Raw genomic sequence first — 26705 nt, 5'->3', positions numbered from 1 at the left:
ATAAATGATAATTATTGTATAACAGGTATTGACTGGTGATCATGTTTGAACTGCCGATCAGCAGCACGCAAGTCAGCGGCGCCTACATACAGCGCAGCTCGCGGCATCATCATTCTTAAAGTGTACCTATGGAAATACACAAGCGTCCGATTCCACCCATCTGCTTTGACCCATGACGTCACAAACATGGCGAAAACGACCATACACTAGGACTCCAATATGGCGTCTATGACGTCATTACGTAAACATGACCACAAACACGAAAATACATTGAGAAACCAACACTCACGCGTTCCACAAAAAACCTAATGAAACTAACGGGACAAACGCGGGAAATTGGGCGTTTTTGGTGGGGACAAAGTAAATATAAACAAATTTAGACGCACACCACCATACCAAACCACACAAAACAACGAAAAAAACCGTCAACACAAAACTTCCCAAATTCCACTAAACACAATATCCTCTGGAATCGGACACTTCCCTTGACCTATATAGCTCAACAGCAGTTCCCGATCCCAAAACTTGGAATCGAACACTTCCCTTGACCTATATAGCTCAACATCAGCTCCTGATCCCACAAATAACACTTCCCTTGACCTATATAGCTCAACAGCAGCTCCCGATTGCACAAATTGGAATTGAACACTACCCTTGACCTATATAGGTCAACAGAAACTACCGATACCAAAACATGAAACCCAAAACTACAACCACATCCACAATCATCACTACCTCAAAAAACACAACAAACCAAAAATTGGAATCGAACACTTCCCTTGACCTCTTATCCTTACGACATCTCCACATACAGTCGTCCCTGGTCAGAGACGCCGGAACTTTAGTAAGTCTCATTTCTTCACGACATACTGAACACTTCACGACTTCATCCAAAAATCCGAATAGTTGAAGAAATTTTATTAGAGACAACGCACTGTCCCCTCTCATCGTCGACAACCGAAAACTGTTGACCTTGCCAGTCATATCCATACCTACCAAATACATAAAAAAAGCAATTTACCAAAATTGACGCACGATGAACAGAAAAACTGACTGAAAAATATTCCGCTGAAAGCACAGTCCCGATACCACATACGTGCAATGCTATCACACAAATGAACGCCATACGCCACGTAACACACTACCCATAAACACACCACCAGACAGAAGTAGCGACCGCAACAACACGTCACCTATAAACACGCCACACACGCAAACTAAACCAAAAACATCACCTAACACACCACCATAGACCACCGCCGATCACATCAAAACGACACCTACAAAGACGCAACTCTCACAATCTAAATTCCGCTCCGTCGTGACGTCACACACCACAACAGCCCTACGTCACGGGTCAAAGGCAACGGGTGGGAACGGACGCTGCGGCCGACCCCTACCTAGAAAATTCGCCACGGAGTTGTAAAAATAAGGAGTGGTGTTGCCGTTATTGCAGGACCTGCAGCCGCTGCCGAAGCTACCGGTGCCGGAGCTGGAGCGGACGCTGGAGCGCTACCTGGAGGCGCTGCGGCCGCTGCTGGACGAGGCGTCGCTGGAGCGGGCGCGCGCCGCCGTCAGGGCGTTCGGCGCCTCGGGTGGCGCCGGGCCGCGCCTGCAGGACGCGCTGCTGGCGCGTCGCGAAGCTCTGGACAACTGGGTGAGTGCGGCTCGCAGCTACTGGGGAACCACCGAGGGTGCACAAGTGTGAGCCACCAGCTCCGCTCTCATCGCATCCCGTGGCCAACTCCTCTGGCAGTGGTGTGAGCATAAGGCAGCCGCCGCTGCATCTCACAGTCAATGCGTTTACCGTGACGTCTTCAGTACGTTCTCGCTACAGTCTTTATAGACCGCTGCTACTGGCACATTTTCCCTTGGACCGTCCATCTGTTGTTTAGTTGAGACTCTGGTAGCAAGCGGACTGGTTTCCATCGAACGTTTGCCCAGCAAATTTCCCTTTAGACTGTAACAACAGCGTAAACAGAAAAAAATATTCTTGAAATCGGTTAGGCCTTTGGGTAGGAGGAGGAGGGAAGAGGAGAGTGGCTCTTAGTTGCAGGGCGCATCAACTCTTGCGGATAGTTGCTTGGAAAGGATAAACGCCTGCATATGCCGAGAAATCACTTTGAAACAAACTAAGGACGTTGCGACAGTTCCTCGATTATTACGTACGTGCATTTATTCGTATCGTTTTTGTTTTGCATGTTGGTATTCCGGTTGCTATTTATTTATTTATGCATTGTCATTTCTTGTTTGTAGTTCATTGGCCGGCCGGTGTGGCAGAGCAGTTCTGGGCCCTTCAATCTGGAACCGCGCGACCGCTACGGTTGCAGGTTCGAATCCTGCCTCGGGCATGGATGTGTGTGGTGTCTATAGGTTAGTTAGGTTTAAGTAGTTCTAAGTTCTAGAGGACTGATGACCTCAGATGTTAAGTCCCATGGTGCACAGAGCCATTTGAACCATTTGTAGTTCATTGTTGCTATTTGACTTTGAATATCGTCACTTTGTCATTTGGAGATAGTGAATGGAGCTGTGGACGCTTTAAAATTGGTGTGCTACGAAGATAAATCAGAATATTCTTCTGAGTTCAGCAGAGAGATGAATCACAAAAGGAGGCGGTATACTTGAAAAAAAAAACAAAAAAAAAAACGGATGGCACCAGAAGGTTTCAGCTGGATTACATCATGGTCAGACAGAGATTCTGAAATCAGACACTGGATTCTAAGGCATACCCAAGAGCAGATATAGACTCAGATCACAATATAGTAATGTTGAAGAGTAGGTTGAAGTTCAAGAGATCAGTTAGGAAGAATCAATACGCAAATAAGTGGGGTACGGATGTACTAAGCGATGACGAGGCACGCTTGAAGTTCTCTAAGACTACAGATACGGCAATAAGGAATAGCTCAGCAGGCAGCACAGTGGAAGAGGAATGGACATATCTAAAAAGTGCCATCATAGAAATTGGAAATGAAAACCATAGGTACAGAGAATGTACTCCGAAGAAACCGTGGGTAACAAAAGAAATACTTTAGTTGATCGAAGAAGAAGGAAGTACAAAAATTTTCAGGGAATGTCAGGAATTCAGAAATACAAATCGCTGAGGAATGAAACAAATAGAAAGTGTAGGGAAGCTAAGACGAAACTGTCATATGAAAAATGTGAAGATATCGAAAAAGAAATGGTTGCCGGATGGACTGACCCAGCACGTAGGAAAGTCAAAACAACCTTCAGTGACATTAAAGCCAAGAGTGGTAACATAAAGAGTGCAACGTGAGTTCCACTGCTAAATGCAGAGGAGAGGGCGGATAGGTGCAAAGAGTATACCGAAGGCCTCTATGAAGGGGATGATCTGTCTGATGTGACAGAAAAAGAAATAGGAGTCGGTTTAGAAGAGATGGGGGATCCAGTATCAGAATTTAAGAGAGCTTTGAAAGACTTAAGATCAAATAAGGGAGAAGGGATAGATAACATTCCATCAGAATTTTTAAAATCATTGGGGGAACCGCGCGAATGCTGCGGTCGCAGCTTCGAATCCTGCCACGGGAATGGATGTGTGTGATGTCCTTAGGTTAGTTAGGTTTAAGTAGTTCTAGGGGAGTGATGACCTCAGATGTTAAGTCCCATAGTGCTCAGAGCCATTTGAACCATCTAAAATCGTTGGGAAAAGTGTGAACAAAACGACTCTTCAAGTTGGTGTGTAGAATGTGTGAGTCTGGCAACATCATACACACAGTTCCAAGACTAAAAGAGCTAACAACCCGTCATCAGATTGTCGACCTGGGTAAGGCTTTCGACAATGTAAAATGCTGCAGGATGTTCCAAATTCTGAGAAAAATAAGGGCATGCTGTAGGGAGCGACTGGTAACATACAGTAGCCCATGTACAAGAGCCAAGAGGGAGTAATAAGAGTGGACGACCAAGAACGAAGCGCTCGGACGAAAAAGGGTGTAAGAAAGGGAAGTAGTCTTTCCCCCTTGCTGTTCATTCTGTACATCGAAGAAGCAATGACGGAAATAAAAGAAAGGCTCGGGAGTGAAATTAAAATTCAACGTGAAAGGATATAAGTGATACGATTCGCTGATGAGATTGCTATCCTAAGTGAAAGTGAAGAAGAATTATATGATCAGCCGAACGGATTGAACACTCTAATGAGTACACAGTATGGACTGAAGGTAAATCGAAGAAAGACGAAGATAATAAGTAGTAGAAATGAGAAAACCGAGAAACTTAACATCTGGATTGGTGGTCACAAACTAGATGAAGTTAAGGAATTCTATTACGTAGGCAGAAAAATTACCAATGTCGGACGGAGGAAGGACGACATCAAAAGCAAACTAGCACTGCCAGAAAGGGCATTCCTGAACAAGAGATGTGTACTGGTATCAAACGAAGATCTTAATTTGAGAGAGAATGTTCTGAGAATGTACATTTGGAGCACAGTATTGTATGATAATGAAATATGGACTGTAGGAGAAGCGGAACGGAAGAGAATCGAAGCATTTCAGATGTGGTGGTACAGACGAATGTTGAAAATTAGGTGGACTGAAAAGGTAAGGAATGGGAGGTTCTGTGGAGAATTGGAGAAGAAAGGAATATGTGGAAAACACTGATAAGGAGGAGGGACAGGATGATAGGACATCTGTTAAGACATGACGGAATAACTTCCATGGTAATAGAGGGTGCTGTAGAGGGCAAAACAGTAGAGGAAGACAGAGATTGGAATACATCCAGCAAATAATTGAGGACATAGGTTGCAAGCGCTACTCTGAGACGAAGAGGTTGGCAGAGGTGAGGAATTCGTAGCAGGCCGCATAAAACCAGTCAGAAGACTGATGACGCAAAAAAAAGGAGGGGTTCCTGCAGCGGAGTCAGCCAGAAATATTTTCACTTTGCATTAGGGTAAAATTTCAAGTAGGATAGTTTGACTTTAGTAATTGCCCGCATTCAGCAAGGAGGAGGAGGAGGATATTAGTGTTTAACGTCCCGTCGACAACGAGGTCATTAGAGACGGAGCGCAAGCTAGGGTTAGGGAAGGATCGGGAAGGAAATCGGCCGTGTCCTTTCAAAGGAACCATCCCGGCATTTGCCTGAAGCGATTTAGGGAAATCACGGAAAACCTAAATCAGGATGGCCGGAGACGGGATTGAACCGTCGTCCTCCCGAATCCGAGTCCAGTGTGCTAACCACTGCGCCACCTCGCTCGGTATGCAGCAAGGCCTCCAGTGTTTGATGAAGATCGTTTAAACGCATTAATCCACATTTATTCACGACAGTGTAATCACGAACCGACAAATCTGATGAACCGTGATCATTCTACATGGTGTATGCACGGGAAAAGTTCAAAAATCGAGTGTATGGGTACCGCATGCTCTAAGTCAAAAACCGTCTGTGGTCATATGTGCATCTGTTCTTGTTCGTCATCAGTTGACGGTGAACAACACCGACCATTCCTACTCTGTATCGTTACTGGTGACGAGAAATGGTGTCTTTATGCTAACATAAGGAAAACAAAGTAATGGTTGAGCCCAAACAAAGCAGGAACTCCCCGTAGAGAGACCTGCGTGCCTCCACACGCATCTCGTGGAACAGCGACGGTGTGGTGTATTACGCATTGCCTCCAGAGGTGTAACTATCATTGTTGATAACTGAGACGTCTCGCAGACTCAGTCCACAAACAACGACCAGGAAGACTGTGTGCAGTGATAGTGCTCTACGATAACGCCCGCCAGCATTCCCTAAACTGACAAAAACCACTATTTAGGAATTGGATTGGGAAGTCATTCCGCACTCACTTAAATCACCTGACCTAGCGCCCTCATGTTTTCGCTTTTTCCGTTCTCCATCGAAAAACCTCCAGCGAACTTCCTTTCCTGATGGGAAAACGCTCCGTACATGGCTCAACGAGTTCTTCGCCTCAAAACCACGTGACTTGTACAGTCTGGGAATCGAAAAGCTACCCCAGCGTTGGCAAACTGTTGCACAAGTGAAGGAGAAGATACTATTGGTTACTAAAGCCTCTGTTATGTGTAACTGTTGCCTTTATTAAACTTATTAAAAAACTTATGCACCAACCCAATGAAACACTCCACTGCTCTGTTAGCAGTTACTTCACGTGGTGATAAGACGTTATTCCTAAACAGCTGAAACAGTCACCCGGTCACCCAGCATCCCTTACAGGTTGCCTATCAATTTACTTCCAAGGGCACCAAATATTTGATTTTCAGTATTTAATGTAATTATATGTCACAGTGTCATAGTGTACTCATTAAGAGGTTAAAGGTTTAACACAATTAGGTAAGTATTAACGTTGGAAACTGTGTACTTATCTTGAGGCAGCGTAATTTACGACGCGCAAATTACCCTGCCTATATGTATCCAGTATTTGGCAACCAGCGCACTTACCGACCTCCAACAAACTTCACACACAATTCCAAACCTTTTCGGAACTGTTTTTCAGTGACAACCTCCAGGCCCCATGCCCCCCTCCAGAGACACATATACAAAATAATAAAGGAAAAAAATTTATCGTTTACTGCATTTTCGCTCTTCATGCAGTAAAACTTTTGCATCGGTCCTTGCGTTTTATTACTTCATCACACACACACATACACAGAACTTACATCAGCACACATATAATTAAAAAAAACTAACTAAAAGCAAAACCTTAAGAAAGTTGGCAACACTTACAGAAACGAATGTGACTCTAAACACAGAAAATGGCAGTTACAGTGCTGTATTTCTAAAACATTGGCCACGCCACAAGGAAAACTGCAAACGTTGAACCAGTTTGCCACATGAGAAATAGTTGTTTGGCTTACAGATAGTGAATTAGGCGCTTATCTGTAATTATTTTTCCATTTTAGATAAAAACTTCAATAAACTGTTTAAAATCTATAACCTATATGTGCAAACGATAAAATGGTGTAATATTTCAGGATCCTCGTTGCAGGTGCCTAGTAATTAAGGAGTATCGCGTCTTTGTTCACAAGTTACATACAAATACTTACTGCGCAGCATGCAAAAGGTGTTCTTCTGTAAAACTGAAGTTTATTTTCAAATTGTTTCTTTTAGTTGAATCTTCCAGAAAACTGGTTTTAAAATCTCCACAGGCTTTCATTTACTTCCTTTCCTCTGTTACATTGCATATTAATGACTCAAAATTTTGGAAGAATACGTGTTTTTCACAATGGAGATCTATTACTGTAGCAATTATAATTAACTTTTCTGGTAGCATCGATTCATAGGCACAGGCCTCCAAATTTTGATCCACGCAGAAAGTTCTGGTGTCGGTAGATCTGAACCTCTGTTTTTACATGCATGTCTACTTCTCCTTTCTCCAAATTTTTCCTGCAGAAGTGGACTCCTAATTTACAGTCCTCCAACATGTGGATTCCTGTATTTACGTAGTGCTCTGACAGACATAATACATCTACTTCCTTTTGACATTCTAGATCATGTAAATAGGTAAGAAACTTCGTTAACTTTGTTCATTATCCTTTCAATATTCTGATGCATACCAGCGATGTTATACAAACAGTTATTTCTTATGCGGCACTTCATTTATCTGGACCTCTTTGGAGGCAATCTGTAGCGATAAGATTAAGGTATTTAACCTAAAAAGGCTTATCTCTCACACATCTGTAATGACAGTACTGCTGCCACTGGTGACTGTACGCCTCCCCTCCTACATTTATAGTTATCATTGCAGTTAACCTATCTTCCCCCTTCCTGTTAAGGTGTAGGTTATGTCTTCTGTATATCTTCAACAGATGACAGGAAATATCTGTTCTTTAGCTCAATGGTAAGACAGCAATCCAAAGTATTCCTTCTTGGCTCTTTCCTGTTATCTTTTCCCATATACCACTTGCTCCCCTCCCCTCCCCCCCCCCCCCCTCAAATGCTTTAACTAAATTTTTACGCCCTCATAATCCTAGGCATGTGTACTTACGTAAACCTCCAACACACTTATCCTATATCTATAAGTATATAATTGGTCTTTAAAAAGTTTCTGTGATGAATTCAACATTCTACAAACATCATAAATACCTGAGTAGCAATATCAGTCTAACTAAAAGTGCCTTTTATGTTGTAATTTGATACAGGTAATTTGGTGATCGATTTCAGACTAAAGGACTTGTTGAATAAAAATAGCTGAGTAATTGAGTCATGTCATTCAGAAAAATTGACTGTTATTAACAATCACCTATTAAAATTATTAAACAAATTGTGCATAGTTTGGCCGTAAGGCTCCAGAGAGTGGCTCCACATAAATGTCTGGAAACCGACTGTATGTGTAAAACGAAGATTAACTGTTTATCGTACATTTTATTATTAATAATGTAATGTATATTGCTACCTGACAACAGTGACGTAGGACAGAGTTTTTGCTATGTGATATAACATTTATAATATTGCCGTGTAAGCTGTTAAAAATGACGTTATGATTGAAACCATTTCTAAATAAAGAGGTATATATTCATAGCTCTTTTCGGTTGAGCTGTGACGCCTCTTTTTAAATAGAATGAAAGGTGAAAGACTACTGAGCGAAAGAAAGGATGAACATAAGTCGACTAAGTAAGCGATATACGTAAACTTTGCGAAGTTGTTTCAGGCATATGCCTAGTTTCGGTTAAGAATATGCAGTTAAGAAAAAATGCGGTTATCTTCTTAATCCTTTAGTGTAATACATCTACTTATACACCAATGTGTCGTGTAAGCTCCTACATATTAACCACTGTGAAGCCAAATACAGCTCCATTCTTAAGAACACACATGAAGAGCAAGAGTGCAAAAACATCAACAGTGTACTCTTACATGTGGAGGCATATAAGAGTGCAACATTCATTTGGATGTTATTTATACTTATTATACTGTATCTACTCATCTTCAGTATTACATCTCCACCCTGAGTGAACGCCTTTTTTTGCGGAACTAGTTTTCTCAGGAGCTATAGTCTGTTTCCTTTTTGCAGAAAGGGGTTTTGTCTGTTCTAGAAGATCATGTTTTCCTTTTCTCTCTTTCCTTCGATTTCCATTCGCCTCCTTAATCTTCAATTTATGTTATAGATTATTCTTCAATTTGTGATATGAAGAGTGTTTCCGATTTTTGGGTTTTCCACTTCTTTCTGTCAACTGTCGACAATTTTTAACGGGGTAGATGTAAGAAATGCGCATGTGCGCTTTCACGCTTTTGGCATTAAATCCAGTAGAAGCTCCTGGTTGGGTTTTTGTACTGGACTACAGTCACAAGTCATACTCAATCTGAATTTCACGGTTATCTGTTGCCGTTACAAGAAAAGGTGAAAAAAACTTTCGGTGAATAAACATTACAATTGCATAAGTGCATTTCCGTTAATTCAAATGCATCTGCTACCTTCTCCATAACTGCTGTCCGGCAGTTCGCACTTCTTAGTAAACCGTAGCAGTGGTCGAGTGCTACTGCCCAATGTTCACTAGATGACCAATGTATAGTTAAATGCAAGAAGATGGCAGACAAACACCTGCCATCACATATACACAGAATCCAGACCACGTAGATTTAATAGCTAATACAATAAATTAATCTGCAATAACTCTTTAGTTAAATAGCCTTAAAGTACAAGGCTTGTATTTTACTTTCTAACCAAACAAAAGCGCTGTCTTTTCTGAGTACTAAACAGTGGAGCAACAGGAAACGTATGCCTGTGTCTCACTCCGTACTGCTACGACAGTTGCCCAGTGCGAGTTTTCCGCCAAGTGCAGCCAACGCAGTCAAAGTTTTAGAATTGTTGAAGTTGTGAGTTCTGCTCTTTTATATATTTTTCCCGTGCTCCTTACTGTGTCGCCCTACCTACTTCCGTTGACATCCCTCTTGAGAGACGTTGGAAGCTGAGGTATTGTACGCAATTACAAAGTGTACTGCAGCAGTGCATAATTAAACGTACGCTCGGAGCTCTGAAAGCCAGCAGTAGTTCGCTGCAGTCGTTACATTTGCCGACAACTCAAATAGTGACACAAAGTACACAGACCAAAATCACGCTACTGATCCACGCAGATAACAAGCTAGGCTACATGCACAGATCTGAACTTCGTCGTAGTAGAATAAGTTATCCTGATTTCATATCCGTTGATTTCATTTATTTCCTCGATAATGGAGAATTTATTTCTTGCAAACAATACTTGCTCGAGAAAATTGACTTTGTTGCGGATTTTTTTCCCAAAGAAATTTTTATGTTGCCCCGTCGAATATAAGAATATAGAACATTATTTTCGCTGAATGCAATGAATGCAGCAGAAATAATTCGATTGTAAAGATATTTAATGATACGACTGCGTCAAAGTTCTATAACTGTTGAAGGTGTGAGTTCTGCTCTTTTATATATTTTGTAACGTTTTCATTGTCTATCCTTAAAGATAGAACTAGTCGAGTAACGATCCTCTGAGGAGAGTTAGGGACATTGCAGGTAAATACCAGGGGCAGCCTCCCGAAAACCATGGTCAAATCCGGGTTATTGGAACTAACTTTAATTCTGTCACAACAGATCCCAGACAAGGAAATTTGAAAGACTAATATATACATGTGACTAATTGTCTATACGTTCCTAGGGTAAAGATGTGCGATGTGTCACCCCGTCCTTTGTCAGTAGACCTCTTTTGTAAGAATGCGTGTGTCTCTTCTTTCTGACATGCTCGAAAGAACAAACACCACGCTGACTGAATCCGAAGCTGTTATACATGTCACATAAACTGAAGATGAAGGGGGAGAAAGGAAAGGAACGGAAGGAACTATTGAAGTCAGCTTCGTCGGGACTATATGCGGATGCGATGCGATGCAGCTGACATCAAAAGTTCCATCCCTTTCCTTTAATTTCTCCGCCCTCCCCCTTCAATATATCTAACTGCGGGTTCAGCACGGTGTTTCGGACTTGCCCGAAAGAAGACTGTTGGAAATAACAGACACCACGTACTCATATAAATGATTCGCCTCGATGGACAATGAATCCCACAACTTCTGCACAGATGCACAATTACGTTCGATCTCATGTGGGAATCTCAAAGTAGCGAGCATGGAGGACATGAGCGGCGCTAGGTGGGATTGTGAGTCTGCCGGGAGGGGTGCCGATTGCGCAGTTCCGATGTATATACTGTGTGCGGCTGGCGCAGTGGCTAACGCAACTGCTTTAATAAGCAGGAGATGACGGGTTCGAATCCCGGTCTGATATGCATTTTCACTCGTTGCCGCTGATTCTGCATACGGTCCCGATACAATTGACGTCAATAGATTCCTCCCTCCCCCCTCCCCCCCCCCCCACTTACAGTTTACTTAATAGGTCTCTTTTAGTATAACGGGTTGTAAATCCAACAGTGAAAAAAAAATGTGGCCGAGCGGTTCTAGGCGCTACAGTCTGGAACCGCGCGACCGCTACGGTCGCAGGTCCGAATCCTGCCTCGGGCATGGGTGTGTATGTTCTAGGGGACTGATGACCTCAGAAGTTAAGTCCCATAGTGCTCAGAGCCATTTGAACCATTTTTGCTTTGGGCAAAGAAACACAGAGCTATGACTCCGGGGCAATGCTGGGCTCAAGAAATTTACAAAATTGGCACCAGTTGGAAAAAACCTTCATACATTATGAAACGTATCTACTGAATAACAACAGTTTAAAACTGACTTTTGTGTCTCGCTTTGACTACCAAACAAAGCATCTTATTTTCAACGATGATACATTCCTAGACTCACCGAAATACTACGTAACTAAATGAGAATACTGTTACAGAAGCTTCCTGGTTGCATAGAAAGTGCAGAAGGATTCGTCTCTTGCCATAAATCTCTGTTTCTTCAAGGCTCAGAACAGGCTAGTGAACGGAATAAAAGACGATTATATTCATGACAGTGGTACAGCAACATTGACTATACACGTACAGCGACTTCACGCTGCCACTTCTCGTTAATGCTCGGGATGCGTTGGCTTCTCCGTGTTGTTACTGTTACGACTGTTGCATTTACTTGGTGCCTACCAGATGGAACGTTGATCGCCCAGCTCCTCTGGTTCACCTGTTTTCATTTACCTGTGCTAATGCTCCTGCCGAGCATCATTCCCTCTTAGATATTTTTCCATGAAACATTGTAAAAAAACATGTCTTACTACACAAGCATAGTACAAACCAACATTCAAATCCGAATTTGAGCCGAAAAAAAAAATTACGTCCATTTCCAGTATGAACTATCATTTGGAGCTCGAATCGTCAGTTCCAATCCTGCGTGAGCTGCCATTCCTTTTGTCGGATTATTATAGTTCACTTCACTTGAAGGCAATCGGAGCTTTCAGAGGGAGACAGCTTACAAACAGGTCACGTCCGGCAGAGGATGAAACGTGTCACTACTGCCAGCGACGTCCCTGTAATTAACTGCCAAAGAAAATTAATAACCAGCGACGACAAGGATCCATTGCATCAAACTATGTCCGCTGACATAGTTTGTTAATGTTCAAATAGTGGAACATTTTGTCTTCTCATTCACACTGATACAATTCAAAAAACAGAATCAGACCAGAGAAATCATAGATGTTCATGTCGCTCCACTGCGAACATGATTGTACATACACTGCTCAATAGCATAAAAGGATCCCTTTTTTGAAACCCTGTAATTGTCCCCCACTCCGACACATAAGTTTGAAATTTGTCTCAAAGGTGCCTGCAGCATTCCTCTGCAATGGTGCAGAAGCGTGGCGCCCTGCGGCGTCAGCCTGGGGCTCGACCACGCTCCACGTAGCCGGGTGTCGGTCGACACCGTCTTTGTGGGTTATTTTGCGACAAACGGTCTTATTCTTGCATTTAAATTTCTTTACCCACAAGTTGGAAGCTCTAAACTGCAGGGTCAGTTCTCCTCTTTATTTTCAGAGCCCAGAGTCCTAATGTGCGCTCATGTATCATTCCATTTTCCTAACTCTTTGCTATAAAACGATCTCATAATTCACGATTTATCATATCCCGCAGCACTTTTGGGTTCGTTCAATGACGTTGTTTTAGCCAGTTTTCAAAGTTTTGTAACACAGTCTTGCCCTTTATTTTCCTTCTCTGTGCCAACACTATTGTAATTTTTACTCGCGGTGTCACATTAATTGCTAATCTAGAACGATACAGGCGATGAGGATCAAAATTTCCATCTTCTTCCCTTGCTTGTTTCGTCCATATCGTGAACGCATCAGCCAGATATCCTTCTGGAAATTTCGTTCGCTTTCTTGGAGGTGATGGCTGATACGATGAACAGCTGCTTCCCTGAATAGCCGTCACTGGTGACATTGCTTCATCCCTCTCTGCCACGGCACTATCATTTTCTTCATTTGATCCCTTTTCATCTTATGCGACGTCATCTGTTAAAGGTGTAGTAACCATTGCTACTATAGCATCATCTTCTCTCAACTGTTGCTTCATTTCTTCGTAAATAAGACGTAAATAAAACTTTCTTCTCCTGCAGGTACATCGGCAGTAACAAAGTACTCCACAAACAGTTTCACAATTGCTACCTGTCTCGCTAGCCAGAGTGAAACACTTAACAAGTCTGTAAACGTCCGCCCCCGGTAGCTGAGTGGTCAGCGCGACGAAATGTCAATCCTAAGGGCCCGGGTTCGATTCCCGGCTGGGAGATTTTTCTCCGTTCAGGGACTGGGTGTTGTGTTGTCCTGATCATCATAATTTCATCCCCATCGACGCACAAGTTGCCGAAGTGGCGTCAAATCGAAAGACTTGCACCCGGAAAACGGTCTACCCGACGGGAGGCCCTCGTCACACGACATTTACATTTTACTCTGTAAACGCGCTTCCACACCATAAAGATAATCTGATCTACTCTTACAGCGAAAGCAAACCCATCTGACGTATAGTGCCCACTGCACTGCTTGCAGAGCAATTCATACATGGAGGGCCTTAGTAGAGAGGAGAAAGCTATTACCTCCTTCTCCTATGAATACCGTTGCAGCCTAGCAGCTAGAACTTCAGAAAGAGTTTTTATTTCTAGTCAGCAACAAAACAAAAATAGTTTTGTTCTATTCTCCACAACTGCGGTGACTGTAGGCACTGAACTGAACTGTCTGATTGCTGGTTCTCTACTGTGTGAGTGTCCGCAGCACGGCGTGTTCAGTGCTTGTCGGCGCAGGTATTCCAGTGTCTGCCAGTATAACGCGGAAGCAAAGTAGTCCACAGTTTACGGCGCTGTCTTTGGCGGCTGTCCACACTAATGGTGGGCTTATAAGACTCGCTGAAGGACGTGGCGCTGTTGCAGAAAGAAGTCCGGGTTTGTCAGCGCCATCTGGAGGCTGTTGCACGGAACTGGTAGGTGCCATGTCTATGACTGTGCCTGTGTGGTAGCAGCCTCTTCAGACATTCGTTACGCACCTCCTGCTAGGTGCACAAGACCACTCTTAGGGGCACAGAAAAGGACCATTCCAACACATCGGCAGGCCGCGCCAAATTCCAAAAGAGTTCTCCTCTCCTTTCCACTGCACAGGAACATGGAAGTATTATACTTCAGCAGCCAGCATCGACAGATCTGACCCCTTCACACACTAAAACTAAACTAAACTCCGCCCCAACAGGCCATGAAGGCCCACGGTATCGACAGACCGCCGTATTATGGTTCAAATGGCTTTGAGCACTATGGGACTTAACATTTATGGTCATCAGTCCCCTAGAACTTAGAACTACTTAAACCTAACTAACCTAAGGACAGCACACAACACCCAGTCATCACGAGGCAGAGAAAATCCCTGACCCCGCCGGGTATCGAACCCGGGAACCGGGGCGAGGGAAGTGAGAACGCTACCGCACGGCCACGAGCTGCGGACCCGCGGTGTTATCCTCAGCCCATAGGCGTCACTTAATGCGGATATGGAGGGGCATGAGGTCAGCACATCACACTCCCGGCTGTACGTCAGTTCACGAGGCACTGCACAACTTAAAATTTTGCCTGTGCACAGGCTGTTCATATGGGGGCTTGCTGGACTGCATTTAGTTTTACCGACAGAGCTCTGAACTGGATGCCGAAGAACACATCCCTGTTGTACAGCAGGTGTGTTTGCTTTGCACACAGTAAGGTCTTCGTGCGATATAGTCAGTAATCTTAAATATTAGACCTGCTTTGTGAAACATTAAAGCACATATTTTTCTCTAACTAATACTTCACAGCATATGCTACAGCTTTAATTTTGCTAGGTTTTCAGAAAATCCTTGTGACAGCTGATGTCAACTTCGCGCTGTGGCCAAGCGGCTGCAGTAGCTCAGTATGTTCGGACAGAGGACTGGCTGCTCTATGTAATTAAAAAAAATCTGTTTGAATTGTTCAATGATCAGCTTGACCAGGTGTCACGTGGCATCCGCCCAGACCAAATATCGAGAACAACAACGACCAAAATGGAGAAAAAGGTCGCTAATACACATTTGTACGGTGGTGTTCGACATTTTTTGGGGAGAACGGGGATGTAGGCCAGTTCGAATTCCGATAGTGGAAAAAAATTTCACTGCGAGTATTTGGCCGACAAGGGGAGAAGAGATGGCGACGTAAAATTCCTGTTCGCCAGACTTTGCGCTAATGTATTGTTTGGAACCGGTGACCTAGAAACGACGGAGAGGCATCTTACCCGCCGTAGCCCTCAGTGGTACACAACGCCACAACATGCTACAGCAGTCCACTCACCCCACCGCCGCCCCATACCGAACCCAGGGTTACTGTGCGGTTCGGTCCCCAGTGGATCGCCCGGGAACGTCTCACACCAGACGAGTGTAACCCCAGCGTTTGCGTGGTAGAGTAATGATAGTGTAAGCGTACGTGGAGAAAGTGTTTGCGCAGCGATCGCCGACATAGTGTAACTGAGGCGGAATAAGGAGAACGAGCCCGCATTCGCCGAGGCAGATGGAAAACCGCCTTAGAAACCATCCACAGACTGGTCGGCATACCAGACCTCGACAATAGTCCGCCGGGCGGGTTCGTGCCGGGGACCGGCACGCCTTCCCGACCGGAAAGCAGTGCGTTAGACCGCACGGATAACCGGGCGGACTTGCGCTAATGTTCTGGCTTAAATACCAAACCTCTCCGCAGTGTCTCGTGAAATGAGGGCAATTGTCTGTTGACGGTCATCCGTCCGTCGGAGGGGACGTTAAGCTTGTTGACTCCTTTGGTACAATTCGCAAGGAATTGGCTATATGCCGGCACCTTGTTTCACTCTCTCCCTTCCGTCACGATGAGCATACAACACGGACATTGCACTCCACTCCACACGCACACAGCCTATACACTGAAATCCAAAGAAACTGGTACATCTGCCTAATATAGTGTAGGGCCCCCGAGAGCAAGCACAAGTGCGGCAAGACGACGTAACGTGGACTCGACTAACGTCTGAAGTAGCGCTGGAGGGAACTGACACCATTAATCTGCAGCGCTGTCCACAAATCCGTAAGAGAACGAGAGGGTGGAGATCTCTTCTAACAGCATGTTGCAAGGCGTCCCAGATATACTCAATAATGTTCATGTCTGGGGAGTGTTCCTAGAGAGATTCTGTAGCAATTCTGGACTTGTGGGGTGTCGCATTGTCCTGCTGGTATTGCTCAAGTCCGTCGGAATGCACAATGGACTTAAAAGGATGCAAATGATCAGACGAGATGATTATATACGCGTGTCACCTGCCAGAGTAGTATTTAGACGTATCATATCACTCCAACTGAGCCCGCTTCACGCCATCACAGAGCTTCCACCAGCCTGAACAGTTCCCTGCTGACATGCAGGATCCATGGATTCATGAGGTTTTCTCCATACCCGTACACGTCCGTCCGCTCGATACAATTTGAAACGAGACTCGACCGACCAGGCAACATGTTGCAGTCATCAACAGTCCAGTGTCGGTGTTGACGGCACAGGCGAGGCGTAAAGCTTTGTGTCGTGCAATCATCAAGGGTACATGAGTGGGCCTTGGGCTCCATATTGATGATGTTTCCTTGAATGGTTCGCACGCTGAACTTGCTGAAGGTCCAACATTGAAATCTGCTGCAGTTTGTGGAAGGGTTGCATTTCTGTCACGCTGAACGATTCTCTTCAGTTGTCGTTGGTCCCGTTCTCACAGGATCTTTTTCCGGTCACAGCGATGTGAGAGATTTGACGTTTTACCGGATTCCTGATATTGACGGTACACTCGTGAAATGATCGTACGGGAAAATCCCCACTTCATCGCTACCTCGGAGATGCTGTGTCCCATCGTTCGTGTGTCGACTATAACACCACGTTCAAAGTCACTTAAATCTTGATAACCTATCATTGTAACAGCAGTAACCGATCTGAGAACTTTGCCAGACATTTATTGTCTTATAGAGGCGTTGCCGCCCGCAGTGCCGTATTCTGCCTGTTTACTTATCTCTGTATTTGAATTCGCATGCCTATACCAGTTTCGTTGGCGCTTCAGTGTACGTGTGGTATTACAAATATTGCTGTGGAGCACGTTACACAAAAAAAAATCTTGATGTAAACTGTTACAATTTGCGATGTAAAAAAAATGGTTCAAATGGCTCTGAGCACTATGGGAAATGGCTCTGAGCACTATGGGACTTAACTACTGAGGTCATCAGTCCCCTAGAACTTAGAACTACTTAAACCTAACTAACCTAAGGACATCACACACATCCACGCCCGAGGCAGGATTCGAACCTGCGACCGTAGCAGTCGCGCGGCTCCGGACTGAGCGCCTAGAACCGCTAGACCACCGCGGCCGGCATTTGCGATGTAGTTTTCGCTTTTTTTCACAACATAATCACTGATTTTTACGCTACATGTAGCCAATTACGTCTTTATATGTTCTCTACATATGGGATTCTATTTCTCGATGCATTGTGCTACTAGAAGAATTGTAGTCATATGCTGTGAAATCTAAGTAGCAATTACCTTTCGTGATAAAGATGGCTATCACCAACCATAACCATGAAATTTGAAAGTAACAACAATAGTACTAGAAGGTAACACTCACTGACCGGAGTATATTAAGACAAGGAGCACAAGTATCAGGCCGGCCGGAGTGGCCGAGCGGTTAAAGGCGCTACAGTCTGGAACCGCACGACCGCTACGGTCGCAGGTTCGAATCCTGCCTCGGGCATGGATGTGTGTGATGTCCTTAGGTTAGTTAGGTTTAAGTAGTTCTAAGTTCTAGGGGACTAATGACCACAGCAGTTGAGTCCCATAGTGCTCAGAGCCATTTGAACCACAAGTATCAAATACATCGTGCTCTTACATCTGTTAAACGTGATCGCCTCAAAATGAAACGTTATAATATTCTTCTGGAATCCTAAGAGGTTGTACAATGTTAAATGCTGTCTGCCATGCGTTCCACAGTGGTTTGCGGCGTATGTACGTAGGGCGTGCTTTTATGGTTTTTCCCAACCCCTTCGGCAACAATGCATCTGCGAGACCGCGGTACGTCTCTATTTGCTTTGAAGCATCCACACCGGCGCTTGTGTGCTGTGTTGTGTGTACACACGCGGCAGGGAAGTGGACGGACGGGCGGTCCTGAGAGTTTGCTGTGGACTCCCGAGGGACCGGTGATCAGCTAAAAGCAGCGGCAACCGGGCAGAATGGGCGTGTGCTGCAGCCGGCAGCTATGAGTCACGGTGGAGAGCGGCCCGAAAGGAAAAAGCAAGTGCCGCCGAGAGGGAGCAGGGCATCTATTAGCCCTAATTGGACACCCAATATGTGGGCTGCAGTTACTCACATTAGCGCATCGGGAGGGCGCGACGTGCACCGCGCCGCACTGCGCTGCGCTGCACCTCACCGCCACCTTAATTAATAGCCGGCCGGCCGGCAGGCGAGCCGGCGCCGTCAAGATTTACGGCAGTTTAATTCGGCGACGCCGCGACACCGGTTGGGCCCAGGTCGCCGCCGGAGACGTGGCTCCCAGGCACAAATGCCTCGAGGGGGCACCGCAGTGCGGCAGCTTCTGAAACTCTCTAGAGCAGGCATCTCCAATACTTCTCGAACCCTGGTACTTTGATGGGCCACCTTGTTTGTTTTGAAGGTCCATAATTTTTTTTAAAATAAACAGAGAAGAACTTCCTTACTCGGTGATAACTAATAACAGAAATGATAATAAAATTAAAAAATAATTAGTAACGTCAAAGTCTCTCTTGTTAGTAACAGCTTTTTGCTGAGCTCTTATTCACTTCCGGCGAAACACCAGTGCTCCGCGCAACACAGTTTCGGAAATCTTACTCTCGTGCCCTCGGCAATGGTCGCGACCGGAGCTGGCGCGCTGAGACAGTTCCCGACAGGCGGCGCTTTGAAGTTCGCCCCCAGTCACAATCGCAGGCCAATCAGCAACCTTCGCGACGCGGCCAGTCAGGTGGACTTTCGCGTTCTGATAAGCGGCGGTCACAGGCAACAACGTTCGGTGTTGACGTGCGACAGTTCTAGTACAGAGTTCCAGGGCTGCAGTTCGTAGCTACAGTTCGTAATGGACATCAAGCTGTGAGAATTAGTCTCCAAGTGGAGTCGCCCGAAGCCTTCGCATAGGGACAATAGCTTGTTACAGTGATTGACTGTGTGGCGCCCTGTTTTTCTAGCTAGGTAGTAAAATACAGTTTACGAAATCATTGCAGTAAGAAACTTTGGATGAGAAAAAACCTTTAATCTGCTCCTCTACATAAACGCTATTGCTGGAGGGACATAGTTTCTTTACTAGGAAATGGTTTGTTTTAGCTAATTTCTTTCAGATTTCATTAGCGAAAGCCGATGTTTGTCCTGCAGCTTTGATTTTTCCTTGCAGAACCGTTGTTTTCCGAATTAATATTGGTTACTTTCTATTGCTCCTGTTGTTGTCGTTAGCGAAAGCTCATGTTTATCTTGCAGCTTTGATTTATCCTTGCAGAACCGTTGTTTTCCGAATTAATATTGGTTACTTTCTTTTGCTGCTGTTGTTGAGGATTCGACATGGCCAGCAGAAAGCTACTTACGACAACACGAGGTATTTGAAGGCCATTTCCATATAACGAGAACTGCGAAGTCTAATGCTGTCGTTGCTAATAAACGACAAATGGTTCAAATTGCTCTGAGCACTATGGGACTTAACAGCTGAGGTCATTAGTCCCCTAGAACATAGAACTACTTAAACCTAATTAACCTAAGGACATCACACACATCCATGCCTGAAGCAGGATTCGAATCTGCTACCGTTGCGGTCTCGCGGTTCCAGACTGAAGCACCTAGAACCGCTCGGCGAAACCGGCCAGCCTAATAAACGACATCTGAAAACCTGGGTGTACCCTCACCACAAAGATATTTTTTGACGATTTCTGTTTGTATTTTCATTGCTGAGGATTCTAGTAGTTCTATTTGAAGCTAGTGCTCTACCTTAGTGACAGAGCGAGGTGGCGCAGTGGTTAGCACACTGGACTCGCATTCGGGAGAACGACGGTTCAAACCCTCTTCCGGCTATCCCGAAATAGGTTTTTCCCTAAATCGCTTAAGGCAAATGCCGGGATGGTTCCTTTGAAAGAGCAGGGCCGACTTCCTTTCCCATCCACCCCTAATCCGATGGGACCGTTGACCTCGCTGTTTGGTCCCCTCCCCCAAATCAACCAACCAACCTTAGCGATACAAGAGGTAGTAAAGACTGGTTTTTAATAGGAACCGTGAAATATGCCATAGCGGGCAGTAACAGAGCTTCAGCGCTATGGGCTGAAAATAACGGCCGCCCGTAATCTGGCCATACTTTACTACACAGACCTTTAGCAGCCTGTGGTCACGAATACGAGGTCATGCTTCGTCTCGGACGCCATTTGAAAAACAAAAAAGTACAGTATTCTTAGCCGAGTCACGCTTTATCTATACAGTGAACAGAAATTTTACAGACGAAATTTTCGAATTTTCCAGGGGTATTTTCCGAGTACTTTGGTATAAAGAGCTCGTGATATCCGTTAGCCAGATACGGAATGATATTGTAATTAAGACTTAATCGATTTTTCTCTTAAGATACCACCACAAGAGGGAAAACCGGTAGTATTCAATCATCTAAACGTACGACACAAAAGACAGAGTAATGCAAATATACTGTTGTGTGACTTATTTATTTATTTATTTGCTTTTTCTTGCAATCTGTCACATGTATAAAAAAAACAGAATTTTTCACATGACTTATCATGAATATAGCACATAATATTGTAACTTAAATTCAAGTGTGTTATTAATAACGAAGCATTATGTGTGATGCTCAAAAAAATGTTCAAATGTGTCTGAAATCTTATGGGACGTAACGGCTAAGGTCATCAGTCCCTAAGCTTACACACTACTTAACCTAAATTATCCTAAGGACAAACACACAGCCATGCCCGAGGGAGGACTCTAACCTCCGCCGGGATCAGCCGCACAGTCCATGACTGCAGCGCCCTAGACCGTTCGGCTAATCCCGTGCGGCTACATGTGATGTGATTGCCATAGCTGCGGAAGTAATTCATAATAGCGTCGTTGTGCCATTCTTTCTTTGGATCAGTGAATCCATGCACAACATACATGTTGGCCATATCTTCATCACCGAATCTACCTGTTGTGGATTGGCAGGAGAGCCAACCCAGGAATCTAGAGGAAGCCGAAAGGCACGCATTTTAGCTCACGCAGGCTGGCGTGAGGTCTGGAACAGGACAAGGAATTTAGACTTTAGAAAAAAACGGACGTAGCTGGTGGAATACTTAACTTAAATCTATTAATGTTGAACGTAGCTCTTGTCTGTACATTCTTTACAATATCAATAGCAACTGATAATGGCGCCTTGCTAGGTCGTAGCTAATGACGTAGCTGAAGGCTATGCTAACTATCGTCTCGGCAAATGAGAATGTATTTAGTCAGTGAACCATCGCTAGCAAAGTCGGCTGTACAACTGGGGCGAGTGCTAGGAAGTCTCTCTAGACCAGCCGTGTGGCGGCGCTCGGTCTGCAATCACTGATAGCGGCGACACGCGGGTCCGACGTATACTAATGGACCGCGGCCGATTTAAAGGCTACCACCTAGCAAGTGTGGTGTCTGGCTGTGGCACCACACTACCTATCAGCTGTTAACAAGCAACTAACACTGCCAGGAAAGCCGGCCAGAGTGGCCGAGCTGTTCTAGGCGCTACAGTCTGAAAACGCGCGATCGCTACGGTCGCAGGTTCGAATTCTGCCTCGGGCATGGGTGTGTGTGGTGTCCTTAGGTTAGTTAGGTTTAAGTAGATCTAAGTTCTAGGGGATTGATGACCTTAGATGTTAAGTCCCATAGTGCTCAGAGCCATTTGAACCATTTGAACTGCCAGGGAAACAAACGCGAGAGAGAACCGTGCAGAACTGAATGAAGGTTTGTAGGCGAAGATTAAAGTGAGCATTGCTACCGTTGATATCCCGTAATGTGAGTGAAAGTGATAACTTTGCTTCCAAACAAAACACACTCTGCGAAATGAAAATCAAAAACATTTTATTTGGCGTACCTTCCAGTTACTCTTTCACACAGTCGCCGCCCCGACTTAGACAACTGTCATAGCGTGGCAGCAACTTACCATTATCCTGGTCTTTGGAGGCAGCCGTCTGTGCTTCCCGCCAGTTCCCTACGCCAGTGTGCGGCTCATTGTCTGTTCCAAAATACTATCCTTATAGCCAGTAACTTACGTGGGAAAAAATCGGAGATATCCAAGTCGGGGCTGTGTGGCGCGAGATCTAACATTGCCTATCGATAACGCTGCAGAAGCGTCTTTGGTTCAGCTGCAGCGTGTGGCTGAGCATTCTCATGAAGAAGGACGATACCTGATGACAACATTGCTCGTCGCCCGTTGTGAAGTGCCCTTCGTAGACGATTTTCTCGTTACCTGATCCACTCGCTGAGCAAGAGCATAGGCCTAATCTCACTTCCTTCCCTGATCACCTGCATCATGAACGTCTGCACGTCCTGCTTGGAAGTTCCTGCGCCACTACCGCACGTTACTGTCATACATAATACTTGGATTATATCAAATATCCTCATAAATTAAATCAGATGTAGTAAAATTAAATATCTTGCTCTCGAACCATCACCACATACTCATAACAAAAGCGTTGATCCACAAAATTTCGGGCGTGCAGCCGCATAAATTTGACTTCTTCTTCTAATATTTCGGCTGAATACCGTCCAGCCATCTTCAGAGTGAGCCGAGGTGACTGACGCTCGTCATTTTAAAGCCGTGGACCGCACCACTGCGCATGCGACCACAGATGCACAAGGTGAAGAGACGTTAAATCGGCGGCAAAGACGTATGGCATATGCACGGAAATAGATCTACGTCTGCGCAGTCGATCCACACGGTGATATCGATGTATCACTGCGAGCTGCACCGTCGTGACGTCTTTGTGATTTTACTAGAGAAACTGCCGGATCCCCGTGGTGAAGACAAGTAAAAAGGATTTTTAGATCATCTGAACTCCATCCACAGACAAGTTCAGTTCACGATGGAAATCGAAAAAAAAAGGATGCCTTCCATTTTTGGATGTGCTAGTGCGGCGTAATGATGATGGCACCTTGGGACACACGGTTTATCGAAAACCGATCCATACGGATTTGTATTTACGCGCAAATAGCTGCCACCATCCTTCGCAGACGATGAGTGTACTCAGGCCTCTAGTATACAGAGCACATGTCATTGCTGATAAGAGCAGTCAGGAGGACGAGCCCTTATACCTGAGAGGAGTTTTTGAAACCAACAGGTACTCAGAACAGCAGATACATAAGGCGCTACAAATGAAACCAATTGTGGGTATAAGAAAATCAGATGAAGACAAGGAAAGTTTTAAATCGATGGCTTTTCTGCCATACGTGGAAAGCCTATCGTTAAAAAGAGAACGGATCCTCAGTAAGCATGAAGTGAAAGTGATTTTTCGCCCTCCACCGAAGACAGCAGCACTCTTGGGTTCCGTCAAGGATGATTTGGTGCTTCGGAAGCCTGGGGTATACAAGATCCCCTGTGAGTGCGGCCGTTCGTACATCGGACAGACGACACGTACTATCCAGGAGAGATGCACAGAGCACTGCAGGTACACCCGGCTCTTACAACCTAATAAATCTGCGGTGGCCGAGCACTGTATTGGCACTGGGCACTCTATGGTGTTCGATAACGTCGAAATTTCGACTTCATCCTTCTGGGACCTAGTAGTGAAGGAAGCAACTGAAATTCGCTTGCCGACGAATTTAATTAATAGAGATAGCGGCTTCAGCTTGGACAAATCTTGGAATCCAGCAATTTCTGTAATAAAATCACAAAGACGTTGCGATGGTGCAGCTCGCAGTGATACATTGATATCACCGTGTGGACCGACTGCGCAGCAATAGATCTATTTCCATGCATATGCCATACGTCTCTGGCGCCTTCTGTATCTGTGACCGCATGCGCAGTGGTGCGGTCCACGGCTTTAAAAGGACGGAGCAAGTGCTGGAGCGTCAGTCACCTCGGTTCACTTTGAAGATGGCTGGACGGTATCCAGCCGAAATATTAGAAGAAGAAGTCGAATTTATGCGGCTGCACGCACGAAATTTTATGGATCAGTGTTTGCGCCACGAAAATATGAAGACGAACGAAAAAAGCATTGTTTACTTCCATGTGATTTCCACAGATCACTCCTTATGGACATCAGTAGATCCATTATAGGAGGACAAGTTCGAGTAGTTACGATTTAATACAAATTCCTAAGTAAATGAAGAAAATTCATTCTGATCACTCATGTAAATCGAACACAGAGAAAAAATTACGATTTGTGTGTACTGAATTAAGGAACAGTATTTCTGTTCCAGTCTCATTCCAAGTGAGGGATCATCATCTCCCAACATGCAAATGCTATCCTGCGGTATTTACACAAAATATATAATGAAGTCATTATTCCTATTTCCACATATAATTCTTGAGCTGTTGATTCCTATGTTGATTTCTTGAGTACCTTGTAGCATTTTAGTGTGGAGTATGCTGAGTGGGTGCGACCCTACAGCACTCTTATGAGTTTCTTGAACACCTTCCACACCTTCCTGAGAGTGACACTTCATTTTTCCGGTGCTGGTTTATCGCACCCGCTGCACCGAAAGATCAGCAAGCGATCCGTCGCGTTGGACGTCCACATCCAGTATAAGGCAAATTATGACGAACACCACAGTGGAACAGATGTGAATTGCTTCCAGTATCGAAAAGCACAATTAAAAAGCAAGACCGGACTACGTAGGCTCGTCCTGAACCAAACATGCAATCACTGTGAAGGTGTTATCTGTGCTAAATAGAACAGAAAACTGGATGTATACGGGGTGAATCATATTTAATAGCGATAATCAACACTGGTGAAAGTTTACGAAAACACAAGCAAAACCGTTCCAGTAAACATGCGCCATTTTGTGCCTTAATTCACCCATGGCTCAAAAAACTGTTTTCGTCAGGAAATGATCTGTTTATCAAGTGCAGCTGTTGAGTTTTGTGCGACCTTTCTTCTTTTCCATGAGTTAATATGAAACTTTTTATGTAATTGGTTCTAAAATTTTGTTATTGAAATTACTAACACATACTATGGTTCCAATAGTCTAGGACAGCAATAAAAAATTAATTAGGCTCCTCTGCCAACTCGTTAAGAAATTGTACATCTTTTTTTCTGAATCTATCAGAAATAGGAACAAATACAGGGTGTAGCAGTGCAGATATACACTACCGGCCATTAAAATTGCTACACCAAGAAGAAATGCAGATGATAAACGGGTATTCATTGGACAAATATATTATACTAGAACTGACAAGTGATTACATTTTCACGCAATTTGGGTGCATAGATCCTGAGAAATCAGTACCCAAAACAATCACCTCTGGCCATATTAACGGTCTTGATACGCCTGGTCATTGAGTCAAACAGAGCATGGATGGCGTGTACAGGTACAGCTGCCCATGCAGCTTCAACACGATACCACACTTCATCAAGAGTAGTGACTGCCGTATTGTGACGAGCCGGTTGCTCGGCCACCATTGACCAGACGTTTTCAATTGGTGAGAGATCTGGACAATATGCTGGCCAGGGCAGCAGTCGAACATTTTCTGTATCCAGAAAGGCCCGTACAGGACCTCCAACACGCGGTCGTGCATTATCCTGCTGAAATGTAGGGTTTCGCAAGGATCGAATGAAGGGTAGAGCCACGGGTCGTAACACATCTGAAATGTAACGTCCACTGTTCAAAGTGCCGTCAATGCGAACAAGAGGTGACCGAGACTTGTAACCAATGCCCCCCCCATACCATTACGCTTCGTGATACGCCAGTATGGCGATGACGAATACACGCTTCCAATGTGCGTTAACGGCGATGTCGCCAAACACGGACGCGACCATCATGATGTTGTAAACAGAACCTGGATTCATCCGAAAAAATGACGTTTAGCCATTCGTGCACCCAGGTTCGTCGTTGAATACAACACCGCAGGCCCTCCTGCCTGTGATGCAGTGTCAAAGGTAACCGCAGCCTTGGTCTCCGAGCTAATAGTTCAGGCTGCTGCAAACGTCGTCGAACTGTTCGTGCAGATGGTTGTCGTTTTGCAAACGTCCCCATCTGTTGACTCAGGGATCGAGACGTGGCTGCACGATCCGTTACAGTCATGCGGATGAGATGCCTGTCATCTCGACTGCTGGTGATACGAGGCCGTTGGGATCCAGCACGGCGTTCCGTATTATCCTCCTGAACCCACCGATTCCATA

General features: G+C 44.8%; 1 protein-coding gene across 1 annotated transcript in view; it reads left to right on the top strand.

Annotated features, from left to right (window-relative positions):
- The first annotated feature begins 1587 nt into the window (after positions 1 to 1587).
- Positions 1588 to 26705, top strand: part of LOC124579407 (choline O-acetyltransferase) — a 258555-nt gene continuing 233437 nt past the window's right edge. The window contains exon 1 of the mRNA XM_047131242.1: positions 1588 to 1657. The gene's annotated coding sequence lies outside the window, so the exon portion shown is untranslated. The remainder of the gene's footprint in view (positions 1658 to 26705) is intronic.

The sequence above is a fragment of the Schistocerca americana genome, chromosome 1 (assembly GCF_021461395.2).
Source record: "Schistocerca americana isolate TAMUIC-IGC-003095 chromosome 1, iqSchAmer2.1, whole genome shotgun sequence".
In the NCBI taxonomy this organism is placed as follows: domain Eukaryota; kingdom Metazoa; phylum Arthropoda; class Insecta; order Orthoptera; family Acrididae; genus Schistocerca; species Schistocerca americana.
Note: the sequence above shows the minus strand (reverse complement) of the source record. Positions and strands in the feature narration are given on the sequence as shown.